Source organism: Bos indicus, chromosome X (assembly GCF_029378745.1).
Source record: "Bos indicus isolate NIAB-ARS_2022 breed Sahiwal x Tharparkar chromosome X, NIAB-ARS_B.indTharparkar_mat_pri_1.0, whole genome shotgun sequence".
NCBI lineage: Eukaryota > Metazoa > Chordata > Mammalia > Artiodactyla > Bovidae > Bos > Bos indicus.
The window spans coordinates 143,209,450-143,229,720 of NC_091789.1; the positions used below are offsets into that span (position 1 = coordinate 143,209,450).

Sequence of the window (20,271 nt, forward strand, 5' to 3'; positions counted from 1 at the left end):
AACTCGTGGAGTTTGCCTCCTTTAAAGAAGGAGTCAAGATTTCTAAGTGAATGATGGGACCGACCAGATCCAGATTGTAGACTGAGTTTCTTTTTGAGAAAGAGAGAAGACTTAAGAAAGAAAAGTCCAATGAACATAGAGATGTTTCTGAGGAATGGGTACTACTTGTGAAGATTCTGAGCACCGCCTCCAGGAAGCCGACAGGGATCTGTTTTAGTTTACCCCAGTCTTTGGCCATGTCTCTGTGGTAGATGTGTGGCTTTGACATGGGGCATTGCAGTTGTTCTGGCATCTGCTACTTTACTGAGTTCTCTCTGACATGATTTTCACTATTGAGATGCAACATTCTGGGGGCTGACTTTCAAAACTAGGGAGAATTAAGACGGAAAGTTAGGGATCATCAATATTTATAATAAGGCACAGGCAGTTATCTGCTGGGAATTCGTGTCCTCCACAATGCACTCTCCACATTTAAAAAAGGGAACGCTTTCAAGAAAGGAGTCGAGGTGAACAGGGATGGTAGGTGCAGAGATCCCGGGGAGCTGCTCCAACTGGTTCCCGGGGCGTAGTAGAGTGGCTGGTTGCAGACGGGGCGGGGTTGTGGGGGACACGACAGGTTGGGCTCACCGCGACCTTCTGGGGTTTCACTTTGCTGCGCTGGAAAAAAAAAATGAGGGCCTGAATTAGGAAATTCTTAAGGTTCCTTCTCAGGCACCCGTTCTAGGAACCTATGACGGCTCTTTCTCTAGTTTTGCCAGCATTATTTGCCTTGAAATGCTCAGTGAGACACTAGTAAGTTACTAATGCCTGTTCTTTTTTTTTTTGAGACACCAGCGGCTCAGAGATTTGCCTTTTAAAGCGGTATTAAGGGCAACCAGTTTTCAGCAGAGGTTTCTTTGCACAGAAAGATCTAGGGTCTGTGCTCATTATGTCTAATCAGCATCTCATCCCACTACCTTCTTCTGATTTTGAACTGTGTGCTGGTGCCCTTTGAATTGTAATCTGAGGTGTCAATATCATTTACAAGGTAAGGGAGGAAAGGTGAGAAGTGACTCCTTAAAAAAAAAATCTATTTGTTGTATGAATGATTATTGCCTTAATTATGCAAATACACTCAATGCATCACGAAACAAATTAAAAATGATTTTCAATCAGATGTCTCATTTTCCTAAAAGCAAAAACTTAAAAGTCAAGCAGATGTTAATGCCTCCTCTTGCTCTCTGAAGATATGCTGATGAAATCACCCTGTATTCTAGCACAGATGACTATATACGTATTTTCTGATTTAAGACTCAGAAGGACGATTCCAGAGAGAATATGTTGGCTCTCAGGTCGAAAGAAGTCACCCCGGTCCTCTGAAACATGCATTAGAATGACAAAGCAGCAGCGCTCAGCAGCACTGTATCAGTCACAAGTCAAAAGAATGTTCTGTATTAAGTGTGACCCATTGTTTTTCATATTAACATAACCCTCTATGGCTTAAGATTTTTCTAACGCTGCACTCTTTGTCTGCTTCCCCCACAGTGATTGAGGTAATTCCAAGAGCTTCTTTTGCCTTTTTGCATAAATATTCCACTTATTTTGCCCAACTTGGTTTTGCCCCATTGTGTATTATCCTGGAGTCCTGGAGGCTGTTTTTTTTTTTTTTTTTGTCTTCATCTTCTAGAAAAGAATTATCCTCAGGTGTCCTCAGTACCTCTTGCCTCCTCTGAAATCTAATCCAGGGGCAAGTAATACTCTTTCTTCAGTGCTTTTTTTTTCATTTGGCCAAGGGGACACTGTATTTAAGAAATCAGTGGCTCACCTTTTACTCAAATGTTCATCAAACATTTTTGTGGGCCAGGTATTCGGCCATTTTTCCAAAGATGATGAAATAGTGAAAATCTTAGGAATTGCTATGAGTTCTTCACTCATCTTTTCAAACGGTCCTAATAGTGACAAAGAGAGAAATACAAAACACTTAAACAGAGAAGAGCATCCTGCATTTATAAAACCAGTTAGCACTTTCCTGAAGTATAGCACAACTGTCTTGTTTTATCATCAAAACAAAAATGCAGCCAACATTTTCCTCCCAACCTTTCCTCCCACGGTTTTCCCACATGGAGTTTATGGTGACTCCATCCTCCCAGCTGGGTGTCATCCTTTGATGCCTTTTGGTGACTTGGTAAACTTCGTATTTTGAAAATCCTGCTTTGGTCCCAGGTGAGGAGGTGTCAAAGTGCACGCTTCCTGGCATTTGGACCAGGCAGAGATGAAGGAGACGCTCTCTACCTCAACTGAGCTGGAGGTTGAGTGCAGTCAGCATATTTTAGAGATGCTTAAGACACTGAACTAGCCAGACTGCATTTGGAGAGGCTATAGAGGGTTTTTTGGGCTCCAAAATCACTGCAGATAGTGAGTGCAACCATGAAAATAAAAGACACTCCTTGGAAGGAAAGTTTTGACCAACCTAGATAGCATATTCAAAAGCAGAGACATTACTTTGCCAACAAAGGTCCGTCTAGTCAAGGCTATGGTTTTTCCAGTGGTCATGTATGGATGTGAGAGTTGGACTGTGAAGAAAGCTGAGCCCCGAAGAATGGATGCTTTTGAACTGTGGTGTTGGAGAAGACTCTTGAGAGTCCCTTGGACTGCAAGGACATCCAACCAGTCCATTCTGAAGATCAGTCCTGGGTGTTCTTTGGAAGGACTGATGCTAAAGCTGAAACTCCAGCACTTTGGCCACCTCATGCGAAGAGTCGACTCATTGGAAAAGACTGATGCTGGGAGGGATTGGGGGCAGGAGGAGAAGGGGACGACAGAGGATGAGATGGCTGGATGGCATCACCGACTTGATGGACATGAGTTTGGGTGAACTCCGGGAGTTGGTGATGGACAGGGAGGCCTGGCGTGCTGCAATTCATGGGCTCACAAAGAGTCAGACACGACTGAGCGACTGAACTGAACTGATAGAGGGTCAAGGATGACATGCACAAATCAGTGCTTGCCTGGCAGCACTCCTAGAGAAACTGCAGCTTCTCACTGTTATTGTCTTAAACACGTTGCAAAGTGTTTGGACACTGTCTCTGTCAATTTCAGCCTCAAGTCCAGCTGGGCGGTTAGGTTTTCTATTTGGTGGTTGAAGAAATCCAAGTTTAGAGTGGTGGAGTTCAGGGTGGCACAGGTGGAGTTAGTGACAGAACAGAGAGTTTTATGCACATGCCCTGATCCCACAGAGCTCATTTGACTCAGAAAATTGAGTTAGAAGAGCCAAATTCTCCTCCCTTCTTCCTCTTTTGTCACTATAATAAACCAACAATCAAATATCCTACTTTCAGTGACTTAATGTGACCCTTCATATCATTGAATTACACAGCCAGATAGCTCTTTAATTGGACTGCTATAGACAAAACCCCAAAATTGCACATCCATTAAGTTGAATGCCATTTTGTCTTGCGTTTCTCAGCCTCAGCAAAATGAGTGTTTTGAGTAGGATTGTTCTTTGTTGTGGGGCTGTCCTGTACTCTGTACAATGTTTAGCAGAATCCTTGATATCCACCTACAAGATACCTGTACCATAGCCCCACCCACCCCAACTTGTGATAACCAAATGTATCTCCAGACAGGGCCAAATGTCCCGTAGAGGGCAAGATTGCTCCCATGGAGACCCCCTGGTCTATCTAATTTTCATGTATATTTTTAAGAAGATGTAACATTTACTGTGTAGCGAGACTGAGAAAGAGAAGACAGAGTAAATCTTCTGAATATTATATATATTCTATTCAAAGAACATGCAGAACTTCAGAGAAAGACCAACACAGAGATTCAGAGAGAGCCTCAAATGCATCCCGAGTGCCAGGGGTATAATAATGAGTCAGCCTAGTTTCACTGATCGTGGCCTTAGCAGTGTTCTCCCACTCTTGTTGGGCCCCCAAAAGTCAGATCGCTTGGCCTGAGTTAAAGATTACCTTAATCTGGGAAAAGATGAGGAAAGCATCTTTCCTCATATGCTTTCTTGCATTAACTCCAAAGAGAATATTGCAAACCTTGATCATCTACCAAGGTCTTGTGACAAATGCCTAATTTCATGACAATCTGTGCAATTGAGTATGGTGACTTCAGTAGAATCACTACACTGAATATTAATTTTAGAACAAATTATCAGAGGCGTCTTGGAACACCTTATGGAATACTGTTATCTCCAGCATCTCCGTGGAGGCACTCACTTATTTTCACCCTCTTTTTTGTGAAAGAGAAACAATAAGGTTTCATGTTGCTGCCTGTAAAGATAAGTCTACAGATGGGTTATGTGTCTTCTGTTCACTGAGGTGTGGCAAAAAGCAAGGGGCTTAGGCTCTGATTTGGGACATCCCCCCATGAAGTCCAGATGTCAAGATGCAGCCATTTTTGTCCCTTGACTGGTCCACTTCTGAGCTTCTCTGTTGCTGACATCACTTCCTATTTGGTGCAGTCCCCTATCCTCTGTGCTCTTGACCACAGCCTCGTTACTAACCGCTGACTCTTTCCTTGCTCTACTTATGGTTCCTCCTCCCTAAGGAACCCACTGGAAGGGCTAAGCTGCTTACCCTGGCAGGGAGCCTTTCCTCACCCAAATCTGTTGAGGTCTTATTATGAAAGTTTCCAAGTTTGCTTTCTATGAACATTTGATTTTGAAAGACTTTAAAGCCATTAAGTCTACTTAATAATTCAGTGGTGTTGGTTACAGGACGCGTGTGTGTGTGCTCAGTTGCTTCAGTCGTGTCCAATTCTTTGTGACCCTGTGAACTGCAGCCCACCAGGCTCCTCTGTCCGTGGGATTCTCCAGGCAAGAATACTGGAGTGGGTTCCCATGCCTTCCTCAGGGGATCTTCCCGACCCAGGGATTGAACCCGTCTCTCTGCATTCCGGGTGGATTCTTTACTGCTGAGCTGCCGGGGAAGCCCCTGATTACAGGCTATTCTTTGGTAATTCCAAAGACACCCAGAACTGGGCACCTTTGCAGCACTGAGCTGATATGGATCAGTTATCATCCATCAGTTCTGCCAGTATAGACATCTTAGGAAATTCAGCGGAATTTGTACTGGCCTGCTGCATGGCTCAGAATTCACTTTTATAATACTCTGCTTGCTACTCATTTGTCTCCTCACAAAAGCCCAGATTTTGCAAGTTACAAATCAGAGGGAGATTATTGAATCACCTTAATTAACACCTCTACTAATCATGGATACCTTTTCCATTCCCCATCCCCACCTCCCAACAAACTTTCTTTTCTGCTGCCCCAAGTTTTTCCTGAATATAAACTCTTTGGTTTGGAACTCTCATCATCTTAGGAAGCCACATCTCCCATCCTTCAAAACACTTCATTTTTTTAATGTTATTTATTTAGTTATTTACAGCTGGGTCTTCGTTGCAGTGTACAGACTCTGTTGCTGCCTGTGGGCTTGCTCTAGTTGTGGCAAGCAGGGGCTACTCCCTAGTTGTTGGGTGCGGTCTTCTCACTGTGGTGGCTTCTCTTGTGGAGCACAGGCTCTAGGGCATGCGGGCTCAATAGTTGTGCACAGTCTCAGTTGCCCCGCAGCATGTGGGATCCTAGTTCTCAGACCAAGGATCGAACCCATGTTCCCCTCATTGACAGATAGACTCTTAACCACTGGGCCACCAGGAAAGTCCCTCAAAACACTTGTTAAGCACCACTGCTGGTTGATAAACAATCAGATTTCTGTTGCATGTTGTGTAGCAGAAATATCTGTTAATCATAAGAAAACAGATACTACCCTTGGTCTCAGTCCTTTCTGATCATAAACTTGTATTATTTACTTTTCCTGTTCCCCACCTGGTGATGACTCTGAACCAAATACACTTGAGTCTCAGCTTGGTCGTGATATTATTGTCCAGTTGTATGTGCTCTTCACTGGGTGTTTGGTTTCTCACCTGCCCCTCACCTGTATCACTCTTGGCCTTTCCTGCCTCAGTAAATGGTCGGTGACTTGGTGAGCTGCCCAAGCCAGACACCTAGGGGTCATCCTGAAGCCCTCCCTTTCCTGCATGCCCCACCTTGAATCTGGCCCTGCCAGGTCTGTTTTCACAGCACTCTCCAAATTCATCCTCCTCTTTCCACCTGCGCTGCTGTCATCTATACCCGAACACACAGCAGCCATCATCCTCACTAAGACAACATGGTAACCCTATAGTCCAGTTGTGGGACCAGTTGAGATCTTTTTTAAAAAATGAGATTGTGTCATTTCAGTGCTTAAAGCTCTTTGACTGGTTTCCATTACACTTAGACTAATACCTTCATCTATGACCTTGGCCTTCCAAGTCTTCCTACATAAATCTACCTGGTTCCTAACACCCTCCCTCAGCTTGACACTGCTCAGCCACATCAGTGTACTTTCAGTTCCTCAAATGTGACCAGCTCTTTCCTTCCCTGGACCTTTGTTCCTGCTGTCTCTTCTGCCTTGGATGTTGTGTGGGTCTCTCTCTATATATATCCTATAAGTTGTGGGGGAAAAAACTCACTTCCTCGACTGCTCTCTCCAAAGTGCTTCTGAGTCCATCAATTACCATTGATCATAGCACACCAGATGCTGCATTCGTTGTCTGCTCCACTACTTGGTATTATATTATACGTGTTAGACTCCCTACGTTCAGGGCAAGGACCTCATCATTCTTTTCCCATGATATTCCCACTGTCTAGAATGGGTCCTGCTACAGGATGGGCACACAATAAACATCTATGAGGAAATGAATTTGGCTACTTGAGTGGTTTCACCTATACACGTCACAATCCACAGTGGATTCAAAACTTCACTCATCATCAGCTGGTGATTGCAGAACATACTGGCTTGAGGGCTTCACCCAATTTCCACTAAATGAGAATCTTCAAGGCTGACGCTTGGCATCAGTGATTCTGACAGCAGCCATGTTTGGAAACCACCAATTGATTGAAATACATGGTGGACCACGTACTGTTCAAGAAGCCTCTACAAAGTCTAGATTCAGCGGTAAGGGGATCCAGAGATTTCAACGTAGGGCTTCTCCTGAGGTGACTCTGAGGTAATGGAGTACCAGTTTTCAGAGAGGTCTTTTGTTTTGTAACCTGGCATTTTCATTTCAGCTGAATGCACTAAGAGTACAGGAGGCATAAGAATGCTTCCTCTCCCATAGCATGAGGGCAAAAATGTCCCTTAGCATCTGTTTTCTAGGTAATCTAAGCCAGTGGTTCTCAACCAGGGGACACTGAGAAATGCCTGGAGGCATTGTTGGTTGTCACAACTGGCAAAGGATGCTACTGGCATCTAGTAGTTAGAGACCTGAGTTGCTGCTCAACATCGTGCACAGCACAGCCTAACAGGATTGTCCATTGCCAAAGTCAGTAGTGCTGAAATTAAGAAACCTTGCCTTAGATTTATCTCTGTAGACATCAACATCTTTCTGTTTGTGAGGTTCATTTTGTATTGTGCTCTCTCAAATGAATTGTATGTCTTTCCCTGCTGTTTAAGAGTGAGACAAAATGTGACTTACCTCTTCCAGATGTGAGTGAGTCATGACTATGAGCATCATGTTTCACACTGTGGGGGAAGGGTGATGGTGGACCTTCTAGAAGCCTCACTGCCTTGGGCTTTTCTTCTTCACTCCTCAACTCCTGATGCCCTTTGTCATCTTGGATCTTGTTTTTAAACGTTTCCCGTCTTCTCTCTTGTGTCAGCCTTCAGGTGACTTCTTGATGCATCAGCATTTAACGATCTTGTCTCAGTTCACTACCTCTATTCTGAGATAGCAGTTTATTAAACATGGTAGTCCTGGCTCTAGAATTCATTTCAGTTCAGTTCAGTTCAGTCACTCAGTCGTGTCCAACTCTTTGTGACTCCATGGACTGCAGCACACCAGGCTTCCCTGTTCATCACCAATTCCCAGAGCCTGCTCAAACTCATGTCCATCGAGTCGGTGATGCTCTAGAATTAGTGATCATCATCTCCCAACTGATGTGAGGAATTCTCCGAAAACCTGCATGCTTGGATGTTGGGTCCATGACTGTAGGTGAGTGGAGAGCTAGGGTCTGTCACTCTCCAACAATCACTTGTTGAGGATGTGATACAGACTGGCCTGCTCTGGGGGAAATGCAAAGGCACTGAAAGAAAAACAAAAGTGAGAAGGAGAAAGTTAGCTTCTCCCAGCTCTTCTCTCTCAATTCCATCCTGGTTAAAAATCTCCCAGTCAAGACACACCTCCTTGGTCCAATGTGGGCCCCTCGCCAACACAGGAGGACAGAGTGACAAGATCAGTCAGACTTGAGTCATTGCCCACTGCTATTGCTAAGGAGGCAAACTGACTCAAAGGCATTGGATTTAACAGAATAAGTGCTTAATTCCTTTTCAAAATTTTAAAAATTATATGATTTTCTATGATCTTCATCATCCTATGATTTGTACTCAGACTTAAATGGTTTCTAACTATCCTTGTTTCTCTATATTACTTCTTGGAGTGGCAAAGTCTTACATGGCAGCAACTGATTGGCTGGAACAGGCCATATGATTTCATGTTAATTTTAAAGGGAAGAGAGAAGGTCTCCCATTAGGAATTTCATAGTCGGAGATATGGACTATTGGCCGATAATTCTATATGATATATTGCCTTGAAATAGCAGTTTGCATGATGAAGGGTTAATAAATGAACAAATGTCAACTGCAAAAAAAAAAAAAAAAAAACACAAAACTCCCAATCAGCCCAGGGTGGCAGGTGTGTTGGCATTCTATCTGTCACTGACAAGGATTGTGGGGCCCCTTCTCAAGCCCTGGCCACATCGGTGAATGTTATTTAGCATGGCCTGTCTTAGATTGTAAGTTCTGAAGTAATGGGGGAGTAAATAGTTTTAAAAGTCTTAGGAGCTTGCAAAATTTTGGACTAAGATCAGCAAGGTTTACAAATGAATACAGTTATTTAATATCTTTTAATGTACCTTCTCAGATTTTCTGGTTCTAATCTTATTTTCAAAAGACCAACTATTCTGATTTGTTTTATTCTTAAGTACTTTCTGAATACTTAAAAACTTAAAGATAGATCAAATGAAACAATAAGGACTACCACCCATCCTTATATGGTACTGCTTTCTCTGTCTTTATGGTGACTGCTTGGATGTGGCTGTGGGATACATCTCAGTTTGGGTAAATTATACACAAAGAACGAGACTACTTTACTCAAATATGAGCAGTGTTGATGAGGGCTCTTTCCTTGAAAGATGTCATGATCCTTTGAAATGAAAATAAAAACCGGTCAGGATTTTCTCTCCTTTTTTTTGGTTGTTTGACACACTCTTAGAATTCTTCCAAGTTAAATTTGTATAGTAAAATTTGAGTGTTTGGAGTGCCAAATACATTAGATTTCTGAGATGAAGTTTTCAGAGGAATTTAGAGTTATGGCTTTGGGGAAAAGTTGCCATGGAAACAGCAAAAGATGTTCAGATGAATCAATTTAAAAAATATTTTTTGAATGACCCCTTTCTATAGCTGACTGAGATCTTGGTAAAGAAAGGTGTCCATCCAAGTGAAATAAAGAGGCTAAAAGTATGTCACCAGTGTGCGGAGCAGTTTGGTTGTGTATTTGCTGAGCTCCCCTGTGCCAGGGAACACAGGGCATGAGCTCTGCCCATCAGGGCAGGACTCTTGGACATCGCTCTGTAGTCCTTACTTAGCAGTGCCGTTTTAATTTAGTGCTGTTTTAATTCAATCCACAGAGTAATAATCGTTTAGCAAGAAAATGGGATGTCAGGTTTGCTGAGGGAATTTGAAAATGGTCACACCTATTATTATTTATGTGAGTATTTATGCACATGACCTGTAACAGTCCCATTATGATGTCAGTTTGATGGTCTGAGCAGAATGTAAACCACAGCCTTAACTTCAATCTCAAAAGATAAGGTGTTCTCCCACCTTAGCTACTGACTCACAGAGAAGGGCATTGTATCCATAAGAATGTGACAGGAAACAGATGCGACACTCAAAAATGCCTAATTTAAGGAAAGGACTATTAACCAGAATCAGCAAGGGGCGGTAAGGTACATAGAAATTAGCAGTGGGGAAGCCGTGACTGCAGGGAGACAGAGAGGGTCCAAAACCTCTTGTTGACGACCCACCTCACAGGAAGGGACCCTGGAAAGGTACCCAGTGAGGACTGCAGCAAGGGCAAGATATAGAGAAGCAGGGATGGAGTGGGATGAGAGATGAATATTCTGACCTCTTGGTCTTCTGCTCACTCATCTCCTTCTAGTACTAAATCCAACAAAATCCACTGAGATCAGTTTCAGAGGGCAAAGGCCAATGCAGAGAAGGGAGGACATTGTTTGCTTTGTTTTGGTAGACGTGGGGGAGAATTGGCAAACAGAAAATTCATCATATGCATGTCAGTCTTGTTTGAAGTTTAATTGCATTATGAAAGACCCTAAATTCCTGAGTATATAGAGGACTCCCAAACTGCTTACAATGGCTCTTTCCTCTCCCCATGGGTTATCTATATTACCATATTTAAGCTAGTAATGTGTCATGCCAACTCCATCTGTATATGATGTGCATGCCTTTAATATTCAAAGCTTGTTACTTTCATTATACAGTGATGTATTTACATAGGTATTGTAATTAATTTAAAATCAAGAAACTCCATACTTAATTCAGAAATGCTTTGATCTAAATTTATTAATACAAACTCAAACTATAATAAATTCCTTTTCCTCTATAACCCTGGGGATACTTTAATGTCTTTTCTAAAGAATGATAAAGGAAGAATGGATTTAGTTTTTTTCTGGTTGATGGGTAAAGAGTTTTAACCCTTAAAGTTATACATCAACACCAATGGGTTAACCTGTGCTTTATTCTCATTTCTGTCTGTTGGTAAAGGAGTGCTTGCAGCTGAAGACTGTACTCCAGTAATTTAGCAGAGAGAAAGCTCCCATTTCAACCTTGACTGCAGAAAGGGCCTTTCATTCTTAAGTTAGTTCCTCCTCAAGGCCCCTGTGTTTCCACTTTCATAACATCCATCATACATGTAAATTGCATCTTTAAAGATCATATTCATTATAGAACTGAAAAATCCAAAGAGACAGAGACCAGAACCAGGGCCCATGTCTAGACTCCATCTCCTTGGTCACATGAGGCATGTGCCTGGCACTTGGTGTGTTCTTGAATGTCAGCCAAATTAATCAAGAACTTAATGCTCTTAGAAGTACTTAGACTGATTTACCATCTTAATAATAATAACAGCCAATACTTACTGAATGCTTTCCATGAACTCTGGACATATTGCCTGTAGTATCTCATTTAATCCTTTAAAGACCCCTGTTAGGTAGGTCCTATTATCACTCCCACTTACAGGATGAGGAAACTAAGGCACTGAGTTTGGATCTCTTTCAAGGTCACAACAGCTAGTAAGCAGTGGAACCGGAACTCAAGTCCTCATTGGTTTGATTGCCAAGTCTCAGTGCTTGAACCACTGCATGGTGGCTGACTGCAAAATGACACTGGGTTGGGATGTTACCTTTAAAATGACAGTTTTAAAAGCTTTTTATTTTGTAAATATTCTAGAGTCGTAGGAAGTTGCAAAAGTAGAGTAAAACCAAGATAGACCATGTACCCTTTATCCAGCTTCCCTCAATGATAGCATCTTCCATAATTACAGTACAGTTTCAAAATCAGGAAATTCACATTGGTATAATGCTGTCAACCTGACTATAGACCTTGTTCATGATTCACCAGTTTTTTACATGCATTCCTTTGTATTTTGTGAGGGATGGAGGGACAGTCAGGAGGAAGGAGAGAGAGACTGAGAGATGTGCGGGCAATTCTATCACATGTCTAGATTGGCGTATCTGCCACCACACTGAAGATATGTGACTGTTTCATCGCCACAGAAGAGCTCTCTCATCTACCCCTCTGTAGCCACACCCACACTACCTCCTACCTCCTTCTCTAATCCGGGCAACCACTGACCCGTTCTTCATAAAATGCCACCTTTTAAATTACTTCCTCTGTCCTTCTGGCACAGTGGGAACATTCCTATCTCCATCGATCATTTATGTCAGAAAGGTCCAGAGACCTAACAGAAGAAAGTTAAGATGAATTGACAATGAGATCAGAGAGGGTTTTGGAGTTCTTGTTGTTAGTAACATATACAACCACAAATGAAGAACATCCTGTTTGGTATTTTTAGCTGAGCATTGTGGTTATTTTGTAATTCCAACTGTTGTGTTTTCTTTAGCAAAGTGCTTTTGATTGAAACAGCACAGAATTTAGCTCCTGCATGAATGCTCCATGCTCCTTCTCTGCATGGCTGTTCTAATGGAACATCCATTTCAGGAATGACAACTGCATGGTTGAACTTGCAGCCGCCTGGGAAAGGTACGGGAGAGCAGGCACTGTACCGTCCAAAGGTATTTATGAACAAGGATAAACACAAGTCCCACATGCATTTGCAGTAGCCATGACCCAGTTGGGCAGCACAATTGTTGTATAAACCCTGATGTTAATGGTACACATGAATTTTTATTCATTCGATTCGAAGGGAGTGGCAGTTCATAGACCTCTCTTGGGGAAACGGTTGAACCTTATCAAGATTAGCTGGTTCAAAAAAAACCTTAATAGCTGTTTTTATTCAGGATGGCTGCAGAGTGAAACCTTATCATTCGGGACACAGTTCAAAAGACTTCCTGCACTTATTTGGTTCCCACTATTTAAAAAAAAAGTTGTAAAAAGAGCTGATGCTGTCTGATTCTTCTAACATAGGCCCACTCTTATTGGATACTTAAATTATTAGTTTTTACTAATTATCAGTTTTATATGATTTGCCTTGATCTTTATTAGAAACGGAAAATATTTTTTAAAACCTTGACATTCTTAGACCAACCTATTGCTTTCAATTCAGTAGGCAGGGAAAGCCCTCATTACCCTGTGGGTCCTTCATATCCCCTTGTAGAGACTGTAGGAAAAACCTGGGTGTGAAGAGCTACGGGGCCTTCCAGGAGATTTCTTCACTGGGGGACACTATTTTATTTTGGATATCATTAAAAAGGAATGAAATAGAGAACTCCTGCCATGCATACACATGTGCACACAGACACACAAAATGGTGCTTTATGCTGTGTTATCGAAAATGTAGAATTGTGTTTCTTTCAGTTAGCTATTGCCACACTAAATTGCTGCATAAAAAAGCTACTTTGAAAATCAATGGTTTAAAACACCCATCACTTACTGTCACAGACGTGTGGCTTTATCTGGCAGAACTCAACTGCTGGACCTGAGGTCAAGCTGCCAGCCCTACAGGGCTTGACTTCTTGACGATTCCATTCTACATGTGTTTATTCTAGGACCTAGGTTGGTGGGGCAGCATTAATTTGGAGAAGTGCGGATGCACAATATGACAAGTGGAATTGACTAAGGATTCTTAATGCGCAGGCTGAGCTCAGGCACACTCTCATCTCTACCCATCTACCATAACCAAGGCAAGTCATGACCAAGCCTAATGTCACTGAGTAAGGAAATATACTTCCTCCATGATGGGGCATGGCAGGGGTGTGAGCACAGTAAGGGGTGAAGAAATAGGGCGAATCATTCACTTTCCCACAGTATGTAATCAAATTTTGAAAATACTGACATGTTTAAGAAGATGCAAATCTATCTCAATTTTTTCCTATTTGCTCAATGATTCCTTTCTGTTATGTATCAATATGTATTTCCTTATGACCTAATTAAGCAAGAGAGGCAGGATAATGGGAAGATCCTTCTGATACCAGTCTCCACAAATCCACATTGATTGGATACATACTGAATAGATATTGAGGGAATATTATAGAAATAGACTGAATCTATTAACATTTAAACAGAATCGTCACAGTCTTCCTCTGTTTCCTTGGGCTTAGCAACACTGGTTCCTCAATATATTAAAAGGAAAACATTCACCTCCTGGGAGATTTTTTAATTCGTTTTAATTTACTAGTGTCACTTTACAAAGATTTATAAATTTGGCTCCCGTTTTTAAAACCGTCTTCTGAGATTGTGGATGAGGTCATTTACAATAAGAAGAAACAAATATAAATACCGTAGTTCAAACAAATCAGAGCCAACATTTGGAAATTAGCTGATGAGTTTGATCAACTTTGCTATGTACATGGATAAACTAAATTAAAAATAATGCACACACACAGAATTTCCTCTCTGAATTTAAAACCTTTGCCCTGTCTTCCTCTAGCAAATCAACTGACTGAACAGTTGCCAAATCCCATTTTGTTTTTCAGTTTGCTCTGTAGGTGGTCATACCTAGTAGAGCACCCACCATATCACAGTCACTCAGTTGTCTAAGTTGAAGGCCAGCAAACTACGGCCCATGGACCAAATCTGGGCTGCTGCCTGCTTTTTTTTTTTTTTTTAACAGCCTGCAAGGTAAGAATAGATAAGTATTGCATTTTGAAATAGTGGGAAAAAATGCAAAGAAGACTAGTTCATCACATGTGAACATTATATGCAATAAAAATTTTAGTGTCCATGAAAATAGCCATGCCCTTTCATTTACATATCAACTATGACTGCTTTCAGGTTACACCAGCAGAGTTGAGTAGTTGCGACAGACTCCATGGCATGCAAACTCTAAAATATTTTCTGTCTGGCTCTTTACCCAAAAAGTTTTTGGATTTCTGGTCTGAAGCTGTGTCTCAAATGACCACAGATGCTGTAGATAGATCTACTGTTATATAAGTGTGTTAGTGTTAGTGACTCAGCCGTGTCCAACTCTTGGTGACCCCATGGACTATAGCCTGCCAGGTTCCTCTGTCCATGGATTCTTCAGGCAAAAATACTGGAGTGGGTAGCCCTTCTCTTCTCTAGGGGAGCTTCCTGACCCAGGGATTGAACCCCAGTCTCCTGCATTGCAGGCAGATTCTTTACCGTCTGAAGCCACAAGGGAAGCCCACTGTTATATAAGAGAGAGGGCAAAAGAAAGGGGACACATATGGTCCGTATGGAGAAGAAAATTGAGTGTGTTCAGATAAGGGCAAAATAGCACTGAACATTCATTTATTCACTAGAATGTGTGGAGAACCAGATGTGAGTCCAGTGCTAAAGGAAAATTTCAAAAAAGGATAATATCTAGTTTCTACTCTCAGACTTCCTCTTAATTAAAAAGTAAGATGCATTCACATATAGCTTATAGTGTCTAAAACCTATCTATCTTCTTCGTCTCCTTCTCTAAGTCACCAGAAAATCCTCTGCAAGTTTTAAGTTAAAAATTGTTTTGTCTCATATTTTCCCTCGTAGCTCAGCTGGTAAAGAATCCGCCTGCAGTGCAGGAGACCCCAGTTCAGTTTCTGGGTCGGGAGATCCCCTGGAGGAGGGCATGGCAACCCACTCCAGTATTCTTGCCTAGAGAGTCCCATGGACAGAGGAGCCTGGTGGGCTATAGTCCATAGGATCACAAAGAGTTGGACACGAATGAGAGACTAAGCACATACCTTATTTTGTAAACATTCTAGGCAGAAAAATTTTCGCAAACTTTGCTATTCTTACCCCTTCAAAATGGAGAGTTGAACTCGGAAAAATGTCATTTACTCCTTGGTTTAAAGTGCTGGCTCTTGTTTTGCATTTGCGATTTTTACATTAATCTGTCCAGAACTCCCTCAGAGCAAGGAATGTAAAGGGCCTCCAAGGGCTGACCCTAAAAACACCAGTGCCCTTTTCTTTAAACTCTTTAAACTCTATATAGCTTGCTGAGTGCAGCCACAAGAGCTGGGCGGTGAGAGAGCTGTTGGTCCTCCAGGGCAGCCTGTGTTTTGCCAAGGGATGTGGCCCCATCTTATGCTTTGGGATGTTTCTTTTGGCTGACTCTTCCACATTCTTGTGACCCTTTGAATGGAGATGTCTTTACAGCTTTAGCCCTACAACCTGGCCTCCCTGCTATCATTTCCTGCAGGTCTTGTCTTAGATCCCAGCAACTTCCTGAGTAAATATCACTTTGGTGTCTCCTAAGAGGAACTTGGGATGCTCACAAAACCTGATTCCCACCATACGTGAAGCATAATGTCCATGAGTGTTCCTGTCATTGGACTCTGCAAGAGGCGAGCCTGGAATTCCCTTCAGTTCCAGAGCGAGGGGCAAGCTGTAGAACAGGGGCACTGAACAGAAAACCAGGTGAATGCCACTGAGGGTGGGGATCCTGTCACCCCAGAGGAGGAAATTCCAGTTGAAAATAGAAAGCAGGTCAGCACCCTTGTGAGAGCCAGTGTACTAGACTCAGAAACTGGCAAACTGGGGGCCTGTGAAGGCTCCTGTCAGAAGTCTGTGAATTGGCCTGAACAAGGCTGTTGTGTTCTAGGGCAGTAAATTGGGTGGTACAAGCCCAAATGAAACGTGATTTATCTACTTTCACAATTGTGCTGGGCTGGAGAGTTATGGGGAAATGACTTAATTTCATACATTTGTCATGTTGACCAATGGTCAATTCTTTAACTTACCATGATAAGAATTTTTTTCATTGGTTGTTAAAGGGGCAAAGGGTTATTTTGTAGAACCTATTTCATAACCTCTTGTTAATTTAATTAAAAGATCTCAATTAATGATTGTTCCTTAAAATAACAAGATCTATAATTAACTTGGAAAGCTCACAATATTACCGGGTTGCTAAGGAAGTTAGTGGCTTTATGACTAGTCTGATGAATTTCCAGAATATCTTTAAAGAGAGTCTAGAAACTTTATCATAGCTCTTAAAAGCTATGGAACAGGATGTCATTTGGGGAAGTTTCATTTGCTTGCTCCAGCTCGTGATCCAAATTTGGAGGAGACTAAATTTCTCCAGGGTTTTGTCTGCAAATGAAGTTAAGGATATGTGCTATAAACTCTTTTAAACCTGTGAAGAGTTTGATTGGGGTTGAGGGGATAGGAATACTGGAAGAGAGTAAAATGGACACTTTTGACTTTAATGAGGAAAACATTGCATGATGGAAAAATGCTGTCTGTTGGTTGGTTGTCATAAGCTTTAAAGTAGTATTTTACAGTGGAAAAACATGTTGTTTGTAGGACTGTTTTTCAGAGGTTTCTTTGCAACCTTTCATTTATTTGTTACTAAAAAAACTTTAAACATTGAAAACAGCAAAATCTTGGTGTATAAGTAGGATTTTGTTAAAGAAGAGATGTATTTTTGATTTATATTACATATATGTGTGTGAAGATATAATACTTTCCACAAATCTCTAGAGATAGAAAGTAGATTAGTGGTTGCCTGAGGCTAGGAATGGAAAAGGGGAAATGACTCCTTATGGTCACCAGGAATGTTATTAGGGTGACTGAGATGTGCTCAATCCAGACTGTGGTGGTGGTTGCAGATTTTGGTAAATTTATAAGTGAATTTTATGATAGGCAAAGTACATCTCAGTAAAGTTGTTTGTAAAGAGTAGGCCTGGATAAAAGAATCAGAAAGTATACACTTGCAAATGAAGGACTGAAATCAGTCTGACACAGCCAAACTTTAAATACATGAGTAAAATTATGGTACATCTTTTTCCCTTCTAGACCACCCACCTAGAAAAATAAAAATGTAAGAAACGAGACAAAGCCCCATTTTTTATTCCTTATTTGGGGTTCACAGAAATCTGACCAAGCATACATTTGTGGTTAACACAGAAACATCCTACTGAACTAGACACTCTAGACTTCTAAGAAATTCAACTTTCTAAGCGAAGTACTATCTTAGTTTTGTTACAATGTCCGTTTTAAACAAGGACACATTAGGTGATTGTTTGCTTTACAACACTATTTCCTGTAGTGCTCTTTTAGCAATCACAAAATCAGTATGTATTTAAAGCAGTATCCTTAATAAAATAAAATTCTACTGCATCCCAGCAGTATCCATTACAGAAAGTGAAGTGCACGCCCGAGGGTCCTTCCTCCTCCCCTCGCCTAGGTCTGTGTGTCTGTGAGTACGAAGGCCCAGTGCTACGTTTGCAGCCTCATGGGAGGATGTGACAGGGGCCCTGAAGCTCCACGGCTCTCTAGCCCTAGCTTTTGGCAGCAAGACCCTGAGAAGGCCAGAAGGTGTGTGGCCACAGGTCCCTGCTCATGCTCCTGAGTGAACACTTGACTTAGGTTTCCAGTGAATGTGAAAGTGGAAGTTTTAGTCACTCAGTCATGTCCAGCTCTTTTTTGACCCCATGGACTGTAGCCTGCCAGGCTGCTCTGTCCATGGAATTCTCCAGGCAAGAGTACTGGAGTGGGTTACCATTTCCTCATCCAGGGGATCTTCCTGACCCAGGGATTAAACCTGGGTCTTCTGCACTGCAGGCAGATTCTTTACTATCTGAGCCACCAGGGAAGCCCTTCCAGTGAATCATGGGGTGCAATTCAGAGACACCCACCCCTTCTCTTTTCTGAGGGCTATTGAACCAGATCGCCCTGGTTGTGGCACATATATCTTTTATGCCTGGAGAAGTGATGTTTATGGCAAGATATCCAGGCTGAAGAGGCATTAGGTTGGCCAGGAGAGGGAGAAAGCCCTCCAGAAAGAAGGAATAGTTTGTGCAAAGACCCTGAACAAAGAGGAATAGCAGGTTCAAATAGCTGAATGAAGAAAGTTCAGAGTGAATAAGGGGGAGAGAACATAAGAAACATTTTGAGAAGTGGGTGGGCGTGGGCAAAAAGAATGACAGGGTCTTGTAGGCCACAGAATAAGAATATTAGATTATAGCCTAGGACCAAGAAGAAGCTATTGAAAAATTTTTAAACAGTGTAATGGTGTATGTGTGTGTGTGTGCTGTGATCAATTTCCTCATCCATAAAACAAGACACGATGAAGTTGTGTTAGAACCTTTGGATACTCAAGATAGAAGATTCTTTATTGCCAGAATATCTACAGGATCTCCAGACCAGGATATCTTGTCAACCCCAATAGGAAGAATTCATGGATGACTACTGTGGGATTCTGGGCTTCCCTGGTGTCTCAGATGGTAAAAAATCCACCTGCAATGTAGGAGACCTGGATTCTATCCCTGGGTTGGGAAGATCCTCTGGAGAATGGAACAGCTACCCACTCCATTGTTCTGACCTGGAGAATTCCATGGACAGAGGAGCCTAGCAGGCTACATACAGTCCGTGGGGTCACAAGGAGTTGGACACGACTGAGCAACTTTCACTCACTCACTCACTTTGGGATTCTACTACTTTAATGTCTACTTCTGACTGTTCCTGGCTCCTCCTGCTCTGTCACCCACTGAACAGCAATTACTACATCTCTCAGGTAACTAGGAACAGAGAAAATCCCATTAGTTAGTTCAGTTTGAGTAGTGGCATCTGTGCAAAGAGAATGATGTCAGCATGTCTCTTCATAGGCCCCTACTGATTCAGTGACTATTAGTCAGTCAACATCCCTGGACCAATCAGATATTGGTAAGGGTGGGTTTTTATTACCTGGAGGGAAGTTTGTGCTCTAGGAGCCTCCAGCGGCTGCTAACCTCAGCAGAGATGAATGTGGGCATGGAAAGAATTGTGTTGCTCTTCTCAGTAACAGATAAGCAAACCACTGCAAAGAACAGCAAGTAAAAAAAATCTTAGAGTTGTGGCAAGGACAACAGATATTGTAGGTGAAACTTACACAGTGCTTGCCTCACTGTTTACAACAATGCTTGTCAGTTAGTGTGCAGTGAGAAGTTGGTTGTTATTTTTGCTATTAATCATCCCATTCCTCCCACCCCCATACACTGTGTCACTTCAGTAGATTCTGCTTGACAGGTTACCAGCTTGGGGTCTTAATCTTTGATGCAAGAACCAGTGATAATACCTTCGCCCAATGGATGGATGATGTATAGCTCTATTTTTATAGCTTTTTAAAAAAAGTGATGTTATTGAAGTCATTTGTTTTCTTTAGTTATTAATCTCACTGCTTCCTCCAACATTTTGTTGAAAAGCATTTCATCATGTTTTGGTTAAGCCATTTATGGTTAGCTCACAAATTCCAGTCTCAGGAGTACAGTTACTCACAAATTCCTTAGGACATTCACTGTGTTAACAGAAATTTAAAAAAAAAAGGAAAGAACTATAGGATACATTCCTATATCTGATTCCTTCACAATTCTGTTGAATTTCATCATATACCTCCACCCCATTTACCTCCAAATGGCCAGTAAGCATATGTAACATGCATACAGTTGGCCAATAAGGACATGAAGACATGCTCAAAATCATTAGCCATCAGAGAAATGCAAATCAAAACCACAGGGATGAACCATCTTATAACTTCTAGGATGATAATAGTCAAAATGACAGATAATAA

At 41.9% G+C, this 20,271-nt stretch overlaps 1 protein-coding gene across 4 annotated transcripts in view; it reads left to right on the forward strand.

Moving 5' to 3' along the window:
• Nucleotides 1–20,271, forward strand: part of ARHGAP6 (Rho GTPase activating protein 6) — a 543,203-nt gene that overhangs the window by 265,582 nt on the left and 257,350 nt on the right. The gene's annotated exons all lie outside the window — the stretch shown is intronic.